Source organism: Odocoileus virginianus, chromosome 5 (assembly GCF_023699985.2).
Source record: "Odocoileus virginianus isolate 20LAN1187 ecotype Illinois chromosome 5, Ovbor_1.2, whole genome shotgun sequence".
NCBI classification, from domain to species: Eukaryota; Metazoa; Chordata; class Mammalia; order Artiodactyla; family Cervidae; genus Odocoileus; species Odocoileus virginianus.
In genome coordinates, this window is record NC_069678.1 from 37719544 (window position 1) to 37736269 (window position 16726).

Genomic DNA, 16726 nt, shown 5'->3' on the forward strand with positions numbered 1-16726 from the left:
ATGTTCCTTAAAAACCTAAAGAGAGAACTACCATATGACCCAATAGTTGCACTCCTAGGCATATACCCAGAGAAAATCATAATTCAAAAAGATACATGCACCGCAATTTTCATTGCAGCACTATTTACTATAGCCAGGACATGGGAGCAGCCTAAATGTCCTTCAACAGAGGAACAGATACAGAAGATGTGGTACATATATACAATGGAATATTACTCAATCTTACAAACAGCAAAATAATACCATTTGCAGCAACATGGATGGATCTGGAGATTGTCATTACTAAGTGAAGTCAGACACAGGAAGACAAATATCATATGATATCTATTATATGTGGAATCTACAAAAAGGGTACAAATGAAGTTATCTACAAAACAGAAGTAGAGACACAGATGTAGAAAACAAACTTATGGTTACCGAGGGATAAGGAGGGGAAGGATAAATTGGGAGGTTGTGATCAACATATACATACTGCTATATATAAAATAGACAACTACTAAGGACCTACTGTATAGCACAGGAAACTCTACTCAGTACTCTATAATGACCTATATGGGATACGAATCTTTAAAAAAAAATGGATATATGTATATGTATAAATGATTCATTTTCTGTACACCTTAAATTAACATTGCACTGTAAATCAAGTATACTTCAATAAAAATTTAAAATAAAATAAAAGATGGGCAAAACTTAAAAAAAAAGACTAAGAGATGATACTAAAAGAAACAGGGAAAAAAGTAAAAGAAGGGAAAATAAGCAAATAATATGCAAAAGAACTTCCATAAGCTGTAAACTGATTTTTCAGCAGAAACTGCAGGCTAGATGAAATATATAGACATCACATATTTAAAGTGATAAAAGAGAAAAACCAAAACTAAGCCTGCTCTGTGCAACAGGGCAATCTTTAAGACCTGATGGAGAATTCAAAAGTGTTAGAGATAAGCAAAAGCTGAAAGAGTTCAATACCACCAAACAACCATGACAGCAAATGATAAAAGAACTTCTAGGCAAAAATGGCCATAAGTCAAACAAGAAAATTATGAAATGAAAGGCTCAACAGCAAAGGCAAGAAATCAGCCACACACAAATCTAGTATGGAGATTACAAGACAAAAGCAGTAAAATGGTCTCTAACCACAATGAGCAATTAAAGGATACACAAAGTAATGAGATGCAAAATAGGCTATCAAAAATTGTAATCTTGAAGGAAGGAGAATAAAATGCAGGTTTTTGAAAATGAGAGATCAACAACTTAAAATAACTACATATACATATAGCCTTTCATTGGAGAAGGCAATGGCAACCCATTCCAATACTCTTGCCTAGAAAATGCCATGGACAGAGGAGCCTGGTAGGCTGCAGTCCATGGGGTCGCTAAGAGTCGGACATGACTGAGCGACCTCATTTTCACTTTTCACTTTCATGCGCTGGAGAAGAAAATGGCAACCCATTCCAGTGTTCTTGGTTGGAGAATCCCAGAGACGGGGGAGCCTGGTGGGCTGCCGTCTATGGGGTCGCACAGAGTCGGACACGACTGAAGTGACTTAGCAGCAGCAGCAGCAGCAAGAATACACAGAAGAACTGTACAAAAAAGATCTTCAGGAACCAGATAATCATGATGGTGTGATCACTCACCTAGAGCTAGATGTCCTGGAATACAAAATCAAGTGGGCCTTAGGAAGCATCACGTGAACAAAGCTAGTGGAGGTGATGGAATTCCAGTTGAGCTGTTTCAAATCCTAAAAGATGATACTGTGAAAGTGCTGCACTCAATATGTCAGCAAATTTGGAAAACTGAGCAGTGGCCACGGGAACAACAGACTGGTTCCAAATAAGAAAAGGAGTATGTCAAGGCTGTATATTGCTACCCTGCTTATTTAACTTATATGCAGAGTACATCATGACAAACGCTGGGCTGGAAGAAGCACAAGCTGGAATCAAGATTGCCAGCAGAAATATCAATAACCTCAGATATGCAGATGATACCACCCTTATGGCAGAGAGTAAAGAGGAACTGAAAAGCCTCTTGATGAAAGTGAAAGAGAAGAGTGAAAAAGTTGGCTTAAAGCTCAACATTCAGAAAACTAAGATCACAGTATCTGGTCCCATCACTTCATGGAAAATAGATGGGGAGACAGTGGAAACAGTGTCAGACTTTAGTTTTGGGGGGCTCCAAAATCACTGCAGATAGTGATTGCAGCCATAAAATTAAAAGATGCTTACTCCTTTGAAGGAAAGTTAAGACCAACCTAGAGAGCATATAAAAAAACAGAGACATTACTTTGCCAACAAAGGTCCATCCAGTCAAGGCTGTGGTTTTTCCAGTGGTCATGTATGGATGTGAGAGTTGGACTGTGAAGAAAGCTGAGCACCAAAGAATTGATGCTTTTGAGCTGTGGTGTTGGAGAAGACTCTTGAGAGTCCCTTGGACTGCAAGGAGATCCAACCAGTCCATCCTAAAGGAGATCAGTCCTGGGTATTCATTGGAAGGACTGATTCTGAAGCTGAAACTCCAATACTTTGGCCACCTCATGCGAAGAGTTGACTCATTGGAAAAGACCCTGATGCTGGGAGGGATTGTGGGCAGGAGGAGAAGGGGATGACAGAGGATGAGATGGCTATGTGGCATCACTGACTCATTGAACATGAGTTTGAGTAAACTCCATGAGTTGGTGATGGACAGGGAGGCCTGGAGTGCTATGATTCATGGGGTTGCAAAGAGTCCACACCACTGAGAGACTGAACTGTACTGAACTGAACTGAACCCCAGTCACTGGACTAAAGATTTACTGAGCACGGTCCCGCCTATTAGAACATGAGCCAATTTTCCTCCTCAGTCTGTCTCTCCCATCAGGAAGCTCCATAAGCCTCTTGTTCTTCTCCATCAGAAGACAGACAGAATGAAAGCCACAGTCACAGAAAACTAACCAATCTGATCACATGGACTACAGCCTTGGCTAACTCAATGAGTATGAGCCATGCCTTGTAGGGTGACCCAAGACAGACAGGTCATGGTGGAGACTTCTGAAAAAACGTGGTGCCCTGGAGAAGGGAATGGCAAACCACTTCAGTATTCTTGCCTTGAGAACCTTATGAACAGTATGGAAAGGCAAAAAGATAGGACACTGAAGGACGAACTCCCCAGGTCGGTAGGTGCCCAATATGGTAATGGAGATCAGTGGAGAAATAACTTCAGAAAGAATGAAGGGACAGAGTCAAAGCAGAAACAACACCCAGTTGTGGATGTGACTGTTGATGGCTGTAAAGTCCGATGCTGTAAAGAGAAATATTGTATAGGAACCTGGAACGATAGGACCATCAATCAAGTTAAATTGGAAGTGGTCCAACAGGAGATGGCAAGATTGAACATCAACGTTTTAGGAATCAGTGAACTAAAATGGACTGGATTGGGTGAATAACTAAGATGACCATTATATCTGCTAGTGTGGGCAAGAATCCCTTAGAAGAAATGGAGTAGCCCTCATAGTCATGGAAGGAGTCTGAAATGCAGTACTTGGATGCAATCTCAAAAACGACAGAATGATCTCTGTTTGTTTCCAAGGCAAATCATTCAATATCATGGTAATCCAAGTCTATACCCTGACCAGTAATGCTGAAGAAGCTGAAGTTGAATGGTTCCATGAAGACCTACAAGACCTTTTAAAATTATATTTTCCAACATGTTGTCCAGCATGTTCTGTTTTTTGAAAAGGATAGAAGGAAGTACAGACAGATGAATCTCTGTAAAACCCATATCTCAATGGGGCTACTACCTATCTTTTTTTGCTTCATTTAATTTGCTTATTTCCAAACTTTGGTAAATTACACCTTCTTTTTTCTCTTTTTCCTACTATTAACTATAACACATACAGAATGGTGCATAAAATATACATATATAAATACTGCAAAATTGATAAACATAATGTAATCATCTGTCTAATCACTACTCAGATCAAGAAATAATACTTCAACACCCAAAATCCCAAGTTATGCCCTCTCACACCTTCATTAGACTTCACCAGTGTTCTGATTTTCATGGGGTAGTCTTTCACTCTTCCTTTTAGAAAATTGGTTCATATTATGTTTCTGTATTTGTAAAACATGAAGTGAAAGTGAAAGTCGCTCAGTCGTGTCCAACTCTTTGCAACCCCATGGACTATACAGTCCCTGGAATTCTCTAGGCTAGGATACTGGAGTGGGTAGCCTTTCCCTTCTCCAGGGGACCTTCCCAACCCAGGGATCAAACCCATGTCTCCCACATTGCAGACAGATTCTTTACCAGCTGAGCCACACCCAGGTTGTAAAACATAGCTTGAACTTAATACAAGGTGAACTAAATTGTGCCAGTCATTGGGGTCTTGCTTCTTTTGCTCAACAAGAAGTTTATAAGGTTCATCTAGTTTGTCATACTTGACTGTAATTTATTTTTGTTCACTACTTCATAGTATGCTATTGACAAAGGATAGAAGAATTCACTCATTGTTGATGAACACTGTTATTATCTGTAGTTTACCTTTTATGGATGCTTCTGTTGTGAATATTGTTGTATCTATCCTGGTGCACATGTACACTAGCTACCCCTGTGTGATATACTCAGAAGTGTAACTGCTGGGTCATAGAGTCCATATATTTTCAGGCACTCAAGACAATATCAAACAGTTTTTGAAGTTTTATGTGCAATTTATGTGCTTATTAGCAGTAACTGGAATTCTCCACATCATTAAAAAAATCTGGTAAAAGACATTTTAACTTTGGCTGATCTGGTGTCTATACAGTTGCATGTTATTCACCTCACTACAAATAAGCATCTGTACCTTTGAACATATTAATTTACCCTTTACATTTCCAATTTCATGAAATCTTTCTTTTTCTACCGAGTTGCTTTCTTGGTTCTTATTGATTTTAGGAACAATATGCCAATGTCTTGGATATTACTGTCTAAGGAAACTACACACCATTTCTTTCTTAATGCCTTTTTATGTGGCTCAGTGTCTCAGCATGATTAGGGAGTAGAACCTCAGCCAACTAAAATCTAAGAATCTTAGCTGTTTCTCAGTGTCTCTCTCAGACTCTCTCTCTTATCTCTCTTACTCTATTTTCTTCCTTTCTTCCTCTTTTTGCTTTGCAATCTGCCATTGGCCTCAAACAAAAACATTTTATATTTCCCTTTCTTTTAGAGAAACTCTTGACAACTAGTCAGGAGAGGACCGGTTTCTCTGTCAGGCTACATTACTTAGTATGTCAATTTTGAGTGATAAGAGATTTGAAAACTGTGAGAAAGGTTATCAGTCAAAGCGTTTAAACAATCAAGGTGTTTCAACGACATTCTTTTTAGTCTGTGTGAGATAGTATCAGTTAATAAGAAGGTGAATGGCATCACTGATACAATGGACATGAACTTGGGCAAACTCCAGGAGCTGGTGAGGGACAGGGAAGCCTGGCTTGCTGCAGTCCATGATGTTGTGATGAGTCAGACTTGACTGAGCAACTGAACAACAAATTCTGTTACTAAGGAAATCCCTCAGTTATGTTTTAAAGAACTTGAATTGTGACTCTACTACTCCAGCTGTATGACAAGAAGACAAAAACCAAAAATCAAACAAAATTGGTGCCCAGTCAAGGCCCACGAGAAGAACCAAGTCAGAACACTCTGCCCTTGTTGTGACTCCTTTGTCTGTCCTTTACCTCACATAACTGACAGTGATGACCCCCAGTTATACCTTGTTTTTTCCCCATGTGGGAAATGGGAGCTTGTATTTCTTGGTATTAATCGGCAAGCAGTGTAAAGCCATCACGATGTAGAAGAGTGCAGATCATCTCAGGTGTTATATCCTCTCTGAACAGAACACACAGGGTGTCATCAGTGAACGACCTGAGCTGTGCTGAACCATACTCCACTAGGGATATCATCATATCCATTTCTAGTCTCACTGAAGAGACCATGGGCATCTGGTGGGCACTTAACATCTTGGACTATAGATAAAATGCACTGCCTGCAGCTTTTAGGCATATACCTCACATAATCTCCCTCTGGGCCTTCCTGGTGTCTCAGTGGTAAAGAATCTGCCTGCAGTGCAGCAACCATGTGAGACTCAAGTTAGATCACTGGGTAGGGAAGATGCCCTGGAGGAAACAATGCAACCCACTCCAATATTCTTGCCTGGGAAATCCCATGGACAGAGGAGCCTGGTGGGCTACAGCCCAAGCACACACACAATCTCCCTCGGTTGTTTTAAGACTCTAGAAAGAAGGCAAACAATTCTCATGGGTCTTTTCTGATTCACTGCTGTAATATCAGCAACCTTGAGTCAATGAACGAAGAATTCATCATTTCTTGAAGAGGAGAACAGAAATGAGGAAAATACAGGGAGGAAGGGAAGGAAAAATAAATCTATCAAGAGGTGTATCAGTCCAGGTCCTGGAAGGACATACGGAAGTCACTTAAGGGGTAAATCAAGATGTTTAATGAAGAAATAATCACAAAGGAACAAGCAGAACAAAAGGAATCAATGATGGATGCAGAAGAAGTCAGAGGGTGGCAGGAACAATGGCCATGTAGCCTTTATATCTTCTGTAGTGTGAAGAAGCAAGCAATGAATGGATTTCAGAATGTGACTAAGACCGGAGCTACTGGATGGAGCTAAACAAAAGGAGATGTGGTCAAGGTAGAGGAAGAGAGGCCCCGGGACAATGTGGCTCACAAGGGTGGAAGCCGGGGGAACAGGAGGCTTACTCCTGATCTCCTGCTGGTACTGCTGGGACTCCATCAGAAAGTGGGGGATATGGGAACTCTTCAGTATCAGATAACTAGAAAGGTTAATAGAGTTTACACTGACCTCTTAATGTGACACAGTATGAACCATTAATGCTAGAAGGTGAATAAGGGACATTAAATATTTCTTGGGAAGGTCCTGAGTATGTGTAGCACTTGTCCTTGCTGAAATGGAAACACCTGTCCAAACCCAGGCACTCACATTCCAACCATTTTCCAAAGCAATCCCTGGGTAGCCTGCACTCTCTGCTCTTCCACTGTGTTGCTTGATTCTCTTTTATGTGCAGGTTTCCATCTGGGCTCCACAGTGCAGTCTGAAACCAAGGGAATCTGGATGTGGTGTGTGTCCCACCTCTCCAAGAAGAACCACACCCTGGTCCTTCTGGACACTGAGGGTCTGGGTGATATGGAGAAGGTAAGGCAGGGAATCTTCTTTATTCCTTACTCTACTTACATTTCAATTTCCCACCTCAGTTCAATTTTTATGACATGTCCCAAACAAATTATGCCAATCAAACTATGAATTATGAGGCTAAAAAACCTTTCCTTGAATTTATTCTATAATAAGTTCAATAGTTTGGTTATTATAGATCAGTTCAGTTCAGTTCAGTCGCTCAGTCATGTCCGACTCTTTGTGACCCTATGAATCGCAGCACGCCAGGCCTCCCTGTCCATCACCAACCTCCAGAGTTTACTCAAACTCATGAACATCGAGTCGATGATGCCATCCAGCCATCTCATCCTCTCTCGTCCCCTTCTCCTCCTGCCCCCAATCCCTCCCAGCATCAGGGTCTTTTCCAATGAGGCAACTCTTCGCATGAGGTGGCCAAAGTACTGGAGTTTCAGCTTCAGCATTAGTCCATCCAATGAACACCCAGGACTGATCTCCTTTAGGATGGACTGGTTGGATCTCCTTGAAGTCCAAGGGACTCTCAAGAGTCTTCATCAACACCACAGTTTAAAAGCATCAATTTTTTGGTGCTCAGCTTTCTTCACAGTCCAACTCTCACAACCATACATGACCACTGGAAAAACCATAGCCTTGACCAGACAGACCTTTGTTAGCAAAGTAATGTCTCTGCTTTTTAATATGCTATCTAGGTTGGTCATAACTTTCCTTCCAAGGAGTAAGGGTCTTTTAATTTCATGGCTGCAGTCACCATCCGCAGTGATTTTGGAGCCCCCCAAAATAAAGTCTGACACTGTTTCCACTGTCTCCCCATCTATTTCCCATGAGGTGATGGGACCAGATGCCATGATCTTAGTTTTCTGAATGTTAAGCTTTAAGCCAACTTTTCCACTCTCCTCTTTCACTTTTATCAAGAGGCTTTTCAGTTCCTCTTTACTCTCTGCCATAAGGGTGGTGTCATGTGCATTTCTGAGGTTATTGATATTTCTGCTGGCAATCTTGATTCCAGCTTGTGTTTCTTCCAGCCCAGCATTTCTCATGATGTACTCTGCATATAAGTTAAACAAGCAGGGTGACAATACACAGCCTTGACATACTCCTTTTCCTATTTGGAACCAGTCTGTTGTTCCATGTCCAGTTCTAACTGTTGCTTCCTGACCTGCATACAGATTTCTCAAGAGGCAGGTCAGGTGGTCTGGTATTCCCATCTCTTTCAGAATTTTCCACAGTTTATTGTGATCCACACAGTCGAAGGCTTTGGCATAGTCAATAAAGTAGAAGTAGATGTTTTTCTGCAACTCTTGTCTTTTTGGTGATCCAGCGGATATTGGCAATTTGATCTCTGGTTCCTCTGCCTTTTCTAAAACCAGCTTGAACATCTGGAAGTTCACAGTTCACATATTGCTGAAGCCTGGCTTGGAGAATTTTGAGCATTACTTTACTAGTGTGTGAGATGAGTGCAATTGTGCGGTAGTTTGAGCATTCTTTGGGATTGCCTTTCTTAGGGATTGGAATGAAAACGGACCTTTTCCAGTCCTGTGGCCACTGCTCAGTTTTCCAAATTTGCTGGCATATGGAATGCAGCACTTTCACAGCATCATCTTTCAGGATTTGAAATAGCTCAACTGGAATTCCATCACATCCACTAGCTTTGTTCATAGTGATGCTTTCTAAGGCCCACCTGATTTCACATTCCAGGATGTCTGGCTCTAGGTGAGTGATCACACCATCGTGATTATCTGGGTCATGAAGATCTTTCTTATACAGTTCTTCTGTGTATTCTTGCCACCTCTCTTTAATATCTTCTGCTTCTGTTAGGTCCATAGCATTTCTGTCCTTTATCGAACCCATCTTTGCCTGAAATGTTCCCTTGGTATCTCTAATTTTCTTGAAGAGATCTCTAGTCTTTCCCATTCTGTTGTTTTTCCTCTATTTCTTTGCATTGATCACTGAGGAAGGCTTTCTTATCTCTCCTTGCTATTCTTTGGAACTCTGCATTCACATGGGAATATCTTTCCTTTTCTCCTTTGCTTTTCACTTCTCTTCTTTTCGCAGCTATTTGTAAGGCCTCCTCAGACAACCGTCTTGCCTTTTTGCATTTCTTTTCCATGGGGGTGGTCTTGATCCCTGTCTCCTGTACAATGTCACAAACCTCCATCCATAATTCATCAGGCTCTCTGTCTATCAGATCTAGTCCCTTAAATCTATTTCTCACTTCCACTGTATAGTCATAAGGGATTTGATTTAGGTCATACCTGAATGGTCTAGTGGTTTTCCCCACTTTCTTCAGTTTAAGTCTGAATTTGGCAATAAGGAGTTCATGATCTGAGCCACAGTCAGCTCCTGGTCTTGTTTTTGCTGACTGTATAGAGCTTCTCCATCTTTGGCTGCAAAGAATATAATCAATCTGATTTCAGTGTCGACCATCTGGTGATGTCCCTGTGTAGAGTCTTCTCTTGTGTTGTTGGAAGAGGGTGTTTGCTATGACCAGTGTGTTCTCTTGGCAAAACTCTATGAGCCTTTGTCCTGCTTCATTCCATACTCCAAGGCCAAATTTGCCTGTTACTCCAGGTGTTTTTTGACTTCCTACTTTTGCATTCCAGTCCCCTGTAATGAAAAGGACATTTTTTGGGGGGTGTTAGTTGTAAAAGGTCTTGTAGGTCTTCATAGAACCATTTAACTTCAGCTTCTTCAGTGTTACTAGTTGAGGCATAGGCTTGGATTACTGTGATATTGAATGGTTTGCCTTCGAAACGAACAGAGATCATTCTGTCATTTTTGAGACTGAATCCAAGTACTGCATTTCAGACTCTTTTGTTGACTATGATGGCTACTCCATTTCTTCTAAGGGATTCCTGCCCACAGTAGTAGATATAATGGTCATCTGAGTTAAATTCACCCATTGCAGTCCATTTTAGTTCACTGATTGCTAGAATGTCAACATTCACTCTTGCCATCTCCTGTTTGACCACTTCCAATTTGCCTTAATTCATGGACCTAACATTCCAGGTTCCTCTGCAATATTGCTCTTCACAGCATCGGACCTTGCTTCTATCACTGGTCCCATCCACAACTGGGTACTGTTTTTGCTTTGGCTCCATCCCTTCATTCTTTCTGGAGTTATTTCTCCACTGATCTCCAGTAGCATATTGGGCACCTACCGACCTGGGGAGTTCTTCTTTCAGTATCCTATCATTTTGCCTTCTCATACTGTTCATGGGGTTCTCAAGGCAAGAATACTGAAGTGGTTTGCCATTCCCTTCTCCAGTGAACCTCATCCTGTCAGACCTCTCCACCATGACCCGTCCGTCTTGGGTGGCTCCACACGGCATGGCTTAGTTTCACTGAGTTAGACAAGACTGTGGTCCTGTGATCAGATTGGCTAGTTTTCTGTGATTATGGTTTTAGTGTGTCTGCCCTCTGATGCCCTCTAGCAACACCTACCATCTTACTTGGGTTTCTCTTACCTCGGACGTGGGGTATCTCTTCACGGCTGCTCCAGCAAAGCACAGCCGCTGCTCCTTACCTTGGCGGAGGGGTATCTTCTCACGGCCGCCCCTCCTGACCTTGAACTGGAGTAGCTCCTCTCAGCCCTCCTGCCGTTATTATAGATAGATCTTCTTATTTTCATCACTGAGACAAAAAATGTGCTGTGCTGTTGCTTAGTTGCTCAGTTGTATAGAAAGAACATACCTCAACATAATGAAAGCTATATATGACAAACCCACAGCAAACATTATCCTCAATGGTGAAAAATTGAAAGCATTTCCCCTAAAATCAGGAACAAGACAAGGGTGCCCATTCTCACCATTACTATTCAACATAGTTTTGGAAGTTTTGGCCACAGCAATCAGAGCAGAAAAACAAATAAAAGGATCCAGATAGGAAAAGAAGAAATGAAACTCCCACTGTTTGCAGATGGCATGATCCTCTACATAGAAAACCTTAAAGACTCTACCAGAAAATTACTAGAGCTAATCAATGAATATAGTAAAGTTGCAGGATATAAAATTAACACACAATTGTTATTCTTTGCAACCGCATGGACTATAGCCTATCAGGCTCCTCTGTCCATGGGGATTCTCCAGGCAAGGATACTGGAGTAGGTTGCCATGCCCTCCTCCAGGGGAGACGAAAGGTATAAGTTAATAAATATTTATTGGGCATCTGAATCCCAGGGCTTTGTGTTAAATGCAACAGGTATCACAGTGATGGAGCTAAAGGCCCAGAGCTCAGTTGGTGAGGTAAGAAATATGCAGTGTTATCAGCACATGGAACCATGTTTACACAAAGTGATAACCTATATCAGTTGTTAGTTTGGGAAATCTGGTGAAAGCTAGACTGGTGGAAGTCTGGCTATGGTCAGAAGACTATAAGCAGTCTTCCACCAGTTATAGTGGTGGAAGACTATAGTTATAGTCCAGTGGAAGCTATAACTCATGGGAACAATGGGCTCTACTAATTGAGAGCTGTGGAGTTGATGGGGTTGTAAGTAGAAACCATGAAAGAGAGTTTCTCTGAATAAAAATCTATTTTAATAAAAAATATTTAATAAAATAACATTTTTAAAAAATAAACAAAATTTAAAGGTTTATTTAACAAAAATCTACTTTATATACATTTTTAAAATCTCCAGAAAAGCTCCTTCTATACAAGGAACATTTTATTTCAAGGCTCTGGGCATTGTCAGTGAACTCTTAACTGAAAAGCTTTGTAAATGGGATAATTTTAAGTATTTTGACTTTCTAGTGTTAAGCTACAATCAGTTTTTTCTCCTTATTTGTATTAATCTGCATCCAAATTAAATGTAGGAGCATTGAATCTTGGGTTTCATCCCTGCAGAAAAGAGTTGGGACATGAATTATGAATTATAAATCAAAATTTAACTTATTCAGTAATCACATCAGTGTCAACCCAAGATGGTCTATGATTCATAATAGATTGTAGTTTTAATAACCTGCTGCGTTTATCTAACCTCACTTGCCATAAGCCAAAGCACAACAAACTGCACACTGATAGCAGCAGAACCACTGGTCTCACTATCTGCAATGTATCTTGGTGAAAGAAGTGAAAGTGTTAGCCACTCAGTCGTGACCAACTCTTTGTAACCCCATAGACTGTAGCCAGCCAGCCAGCCTCCCCTGTCCACGGAATTCTCCTGGCAGGAATACTGGAGTGGGTAGCCATTCCTTTCCCAGGGGATCTTCTGGACCCAGGGATCGAACCCAGGTCTCCTGTATTGCAGGCAGATTCTTTACTGTCTGAGCCCCCAGGGAAGCCTAAGAATTCCATATAAATCAGTTCCAAAGTCAGTCATGACTTGTTCTGAATATCACTTTCCACCTCATCTACTACCACACGGGTAACACCACTTCAGCCAAATAAAATAACCTGGTAATACCTCTATATAACCACAGTTCCTGGCAATCATGATCAGCTTCTGTGGGTCCTTCCACTTGCATGGTCCGTGAAGTGACTGAAGTGAAAGCCCTCACTCGTGTCCGACTCTTTGCGGCCCCATGGACTATAGAGTCCATGGAATTCTCCAGGCCAGGATACTGGAATGGGTAGCCTTTCCCTTCTCCAGGGGATCTTCAAAACCCAGGGACCAAACCCAGGTTTCCTGCACTCCAGGAAGATTCCTTACTATCCCACATTACAGGCAAATTCTTCACCAACTGAGCTATCAGGGAAGCCCTATAGCTTCACAAATCTACTTTCTGTCAATTCTTTAATGCCCAATTCTTTTCAGCTTAATGTCATCACATCACTGTAAGAGACAATCACACTTGGCTCTGAATGCACAGAGTATTTTTTTTCTGTCTTTGTGGTATTACTCCTTTGTCTATTACAGTAACACATTTGGTTCCACACTGAGTTGTTTATCATCTTGGATAAATATGTATATTCCCATATATACTTTACCCTCCAGAAAGCTGTCTCTCTAGGGTAGGGATTATTATGTGGAACTTTATATTCAAGTAAGCAAATGAGTATCTCCTGTTATCTAGATGAACAGTTAGTAGTTGAATTTAATTGATTAATATTTCTATTCCTAATATATATCACGATCTAGAAAATATTGCAAGGGAATCATTGCCCACTTTCTACTGGAAAACTTATGTTCCAGATGCTGTAGTAAACATTCAAACATATATAAGATGCCATTCATTTCTGTTAATAGCTAATCACCCAAAAGAGCTTAGATGGGTCAATATCAACACCAGAAAAATTTGCATTTAGTCCATGGGGCCACAAAGAGTCAGACACGACTGAGAGACTGAACTGAACTGAGCTGAAAATTTATGTTGCTTGCCTTACTATCGAATTACAATACTGCTGTTACAGCAAATGAACAATGAATGAAAGCATGAGGAGTAGTGTCCTCACTCTGTAATGTACTTTCTAGGGGGACTCCAAAAATGATTCGTGGATCTTTGCCCTGGCCGTTCTCCTGAGCAGTACCTTTATCTACAACAGCATGAACACCATCAACCACCAGGCCCTGGAACAGCTGCAGTATCCTTCCAGAGCTGAACTAGCACATTTCATTGAGTTTATGGGAATAGCAACTGACACCGTTTCTCCTTTTCCACGACGCCATTCTGTTGACTGATGAGATGGTAAAATGGGGCAAAAGGGAATATTTGTAAAACTTGTTTTGGGGTAGGAGCTGGAAATTTTGTTGGAGAGTGCTTCTTTTTCCTTAGCTAAGATCCCAGCTATGTGACTGAATTAACGGAGCTGATCAGAATCAAATCATCTCCCATCTCCGATGATGTAGAGGACTCAGTCGAGTTTGTGAGATTCTTTCTGGACTTGGGCTGTGCGGGATTTCATGCTGGAGCTGGAGTTAGAGGGAAACCCCACCACTGAAGATGAGTACCTGAAGAATGCCTTGAAGTTGATTCCAGGTATCAGAGAAGGGGCAAGGTGGTAGGAAGCTCAGTAGGAAGTGGGATCAAGACCCCTGACATTCAGCACTTGATGTTAATCTTAATTTGGGGTTGGAATGAGGACATGCTAATGGTGCCTGGTGAATAACTGGTGGGTGGCTTCAGTCATTATTGTTACTGGAAAAACTTCAGAGACCAGAGCATAAGCTCACTGAGGAAATTTAGAATCTAGTATTAAACAAACGACTTTAGAAAAATCATGAAGAAAAAGTCTCACATACTGTATTACATATTAAGTGCTTCTTCTTTCCTCTTTTAGAAAAATAACCCATCAAATTGAAATTGGTAGATGTAGAATCATAAGGTAAATAAAAGGATTAATTTGTGAAATATTGATACATTTCACAGAGTGTTTTTTATTACCCATATAGATATATTTTTAATAGATAAGCTATTTATACTCTAATTCATTCAAAAGAAAAGCATTGCTACATCCTTTCAGTAAGACTATCAGATCTTCATAACATCATACTCTTCATTCTAGAGCCTTACACCATATGTACGTGCATGCTCGTGTGTTCATTTGCTCAGTCATGTTTGACTCTTTTTGACTCTGTGGACTGTAGCCTGCCAGGCTCCTCTGTCCTTGAGATTTTCCGGGCAAGAATACTGGAGTGGGTTGCCATTTCCTTCTCTGGGGATCTCCCCTACCCAGGGATTGAACTCACATCTCCTTTGTCTCCTGCATTGGCGGGTGGATTCTTTATGATTGAGCCACCTATAACCCCTCTTATGTGGTATATGTCATATTCATATGCTAGTTGGTTACTCAGATTATATTTAGCAGAGAGAATAATAGGTGGTACCTAGAAGTAATATTGATTTTCTTTGTTTAATCATATATTTACACTTCCAAAAATTTTTATTGAACTGATGGTATATGCCCCAAATCTCTCCGTATGATACTGTCACATACAATAGAAAGTGTTGCAGAGGACTGATAGAGTGTCCTCATTTCCTTTAGGCAAATCTAACCATGAGATTATGTATGCTACAGTAATCTCAAAACATATTTATAGAATGTGCATTTTTACTCAATTTTATAAAGCTTTTCTTTCCTGTGCATCATTTGTTCCCAATGTGATTTCTTTCCCAGATATATTGTGAATATCCTTATTTCCACTGTTACTTTTCATGTCTGAAATAGAAGTTGTAACATCAGAATAGTGTTTTTGACAGTTATTTGGATTGGTTTATCTTTCAAGAAGCACCTAATAAGTAATTGATCCATTGCACAGTATGCAATGGCTTAGGAAAACAAAAGTTTCTTCAGTTGGTATAAACAGTTCTTTTTCCTCCCCAGAAGTATTTCCTTCAGTCTTGGCTCAATATAAAAATAGAGTTTCTATGGTAGCTTAGTATAAAGTTGATTTTCAAATAGAAAAGATTTACAGGCATAGGAATTACAATGATTGCATAAATTCCTGGAAATCAAAGTCCTCAGCCCCCTTACCCAGAGTCTGTCTCTTCTTTGATTGTTCTTTTCTGCTTTTGCAGATTAGAATCCCCAAATTCAAAATTCCAACTTACCCAGAGAGTGTATCAGGAAGTTCTTTCCCAAACGGAAGTGTTTCGTCTTTGACCGCCCTGCAAGTAACAGAAAACAATTACTCCATCTTGAGGAAATACCAGAGAACCTACTGGATGGGAATTTCCAGAAGCAATCAAAAGTTTTCTGCTCATATATCTATACCCATGCAAAGGCCAAGAGCTTAAAAGAGGGAATCACTGTCACCAGGAAAAGTGAGCCTCCTTTGCTATGGCATGTCTCTCTGTGACTAAGTGTGGGTGAGGAATGTGTGGTGGAGTTGAAGTTGTAAGTGTACTCTGGGATTGTTAATAATGGTGCTTTCTTCTTTTTTTCTTCATTAATTGTGTTCTCTATATAATTTGGAAAATCAGATATTCATCCCTCACATAGAAATGCATGTTTCTTCATTTAAATATCCTTGTATGAGGCTTTTTTGAAGCATACCAAGTCTCATGAAACTATTGGGTTGGCCAGAATGTTTTTCAGGTTTTTCAGTAAGATATTATGGAAAAACCCAAACAAACATTTTGGCCAACCCAATATTGCACTAAAGATAGTTTAAGGATAGACATATTCATGGTAATGAACCACTGAGTGGATAAGTGTTTCTAGTGAGGATATACAAGGTATTCTGTGAATTTACATGAATCAATAATAAGTAGTAAGTCATGAATCCATGTAAACTCATTGAGAGTCTGAGAAACAAGTGTAAATATAATCTTATGTGGTGCTGGCTTCATGCCCATGTCAGTGGGACAGTCACATAATGCCCTGTGCTGAGATTGGCCTGCTTGCTTTAAAGTTTGTATCATGGTCTGGAAATTCTTGATGATATTTTTACATGTGGCACTACATCTTCATTTGGAAATAGTGCTCACAAAATATGCAATTTACTCACATATATATAAGTTCTTTGTATTTTATTACAATGGGAAAGTGTTACAGAAGAACTTTGAACATATTGTTTGAAATAGTTCAGTGAATATTGTATTGTGATGAACTGAGAACTATAAAATAGAGTGCATAGGAGACACAGTGATGTTACTATAAGAAGTT

At 40.3% G+C, this 16726-nt stretch overlaps 1 pseudogene; it reads left to right on the forward strand.

Moving 5' to 3' along the window:
* The window catches only part of LOC110135258 (guanylate-binding protein 7-like), a 34521-nt pseudogene that overhangs the window by 9869 nt on the left and 7926 nt on the right, over positions 1-16726 (forward strand).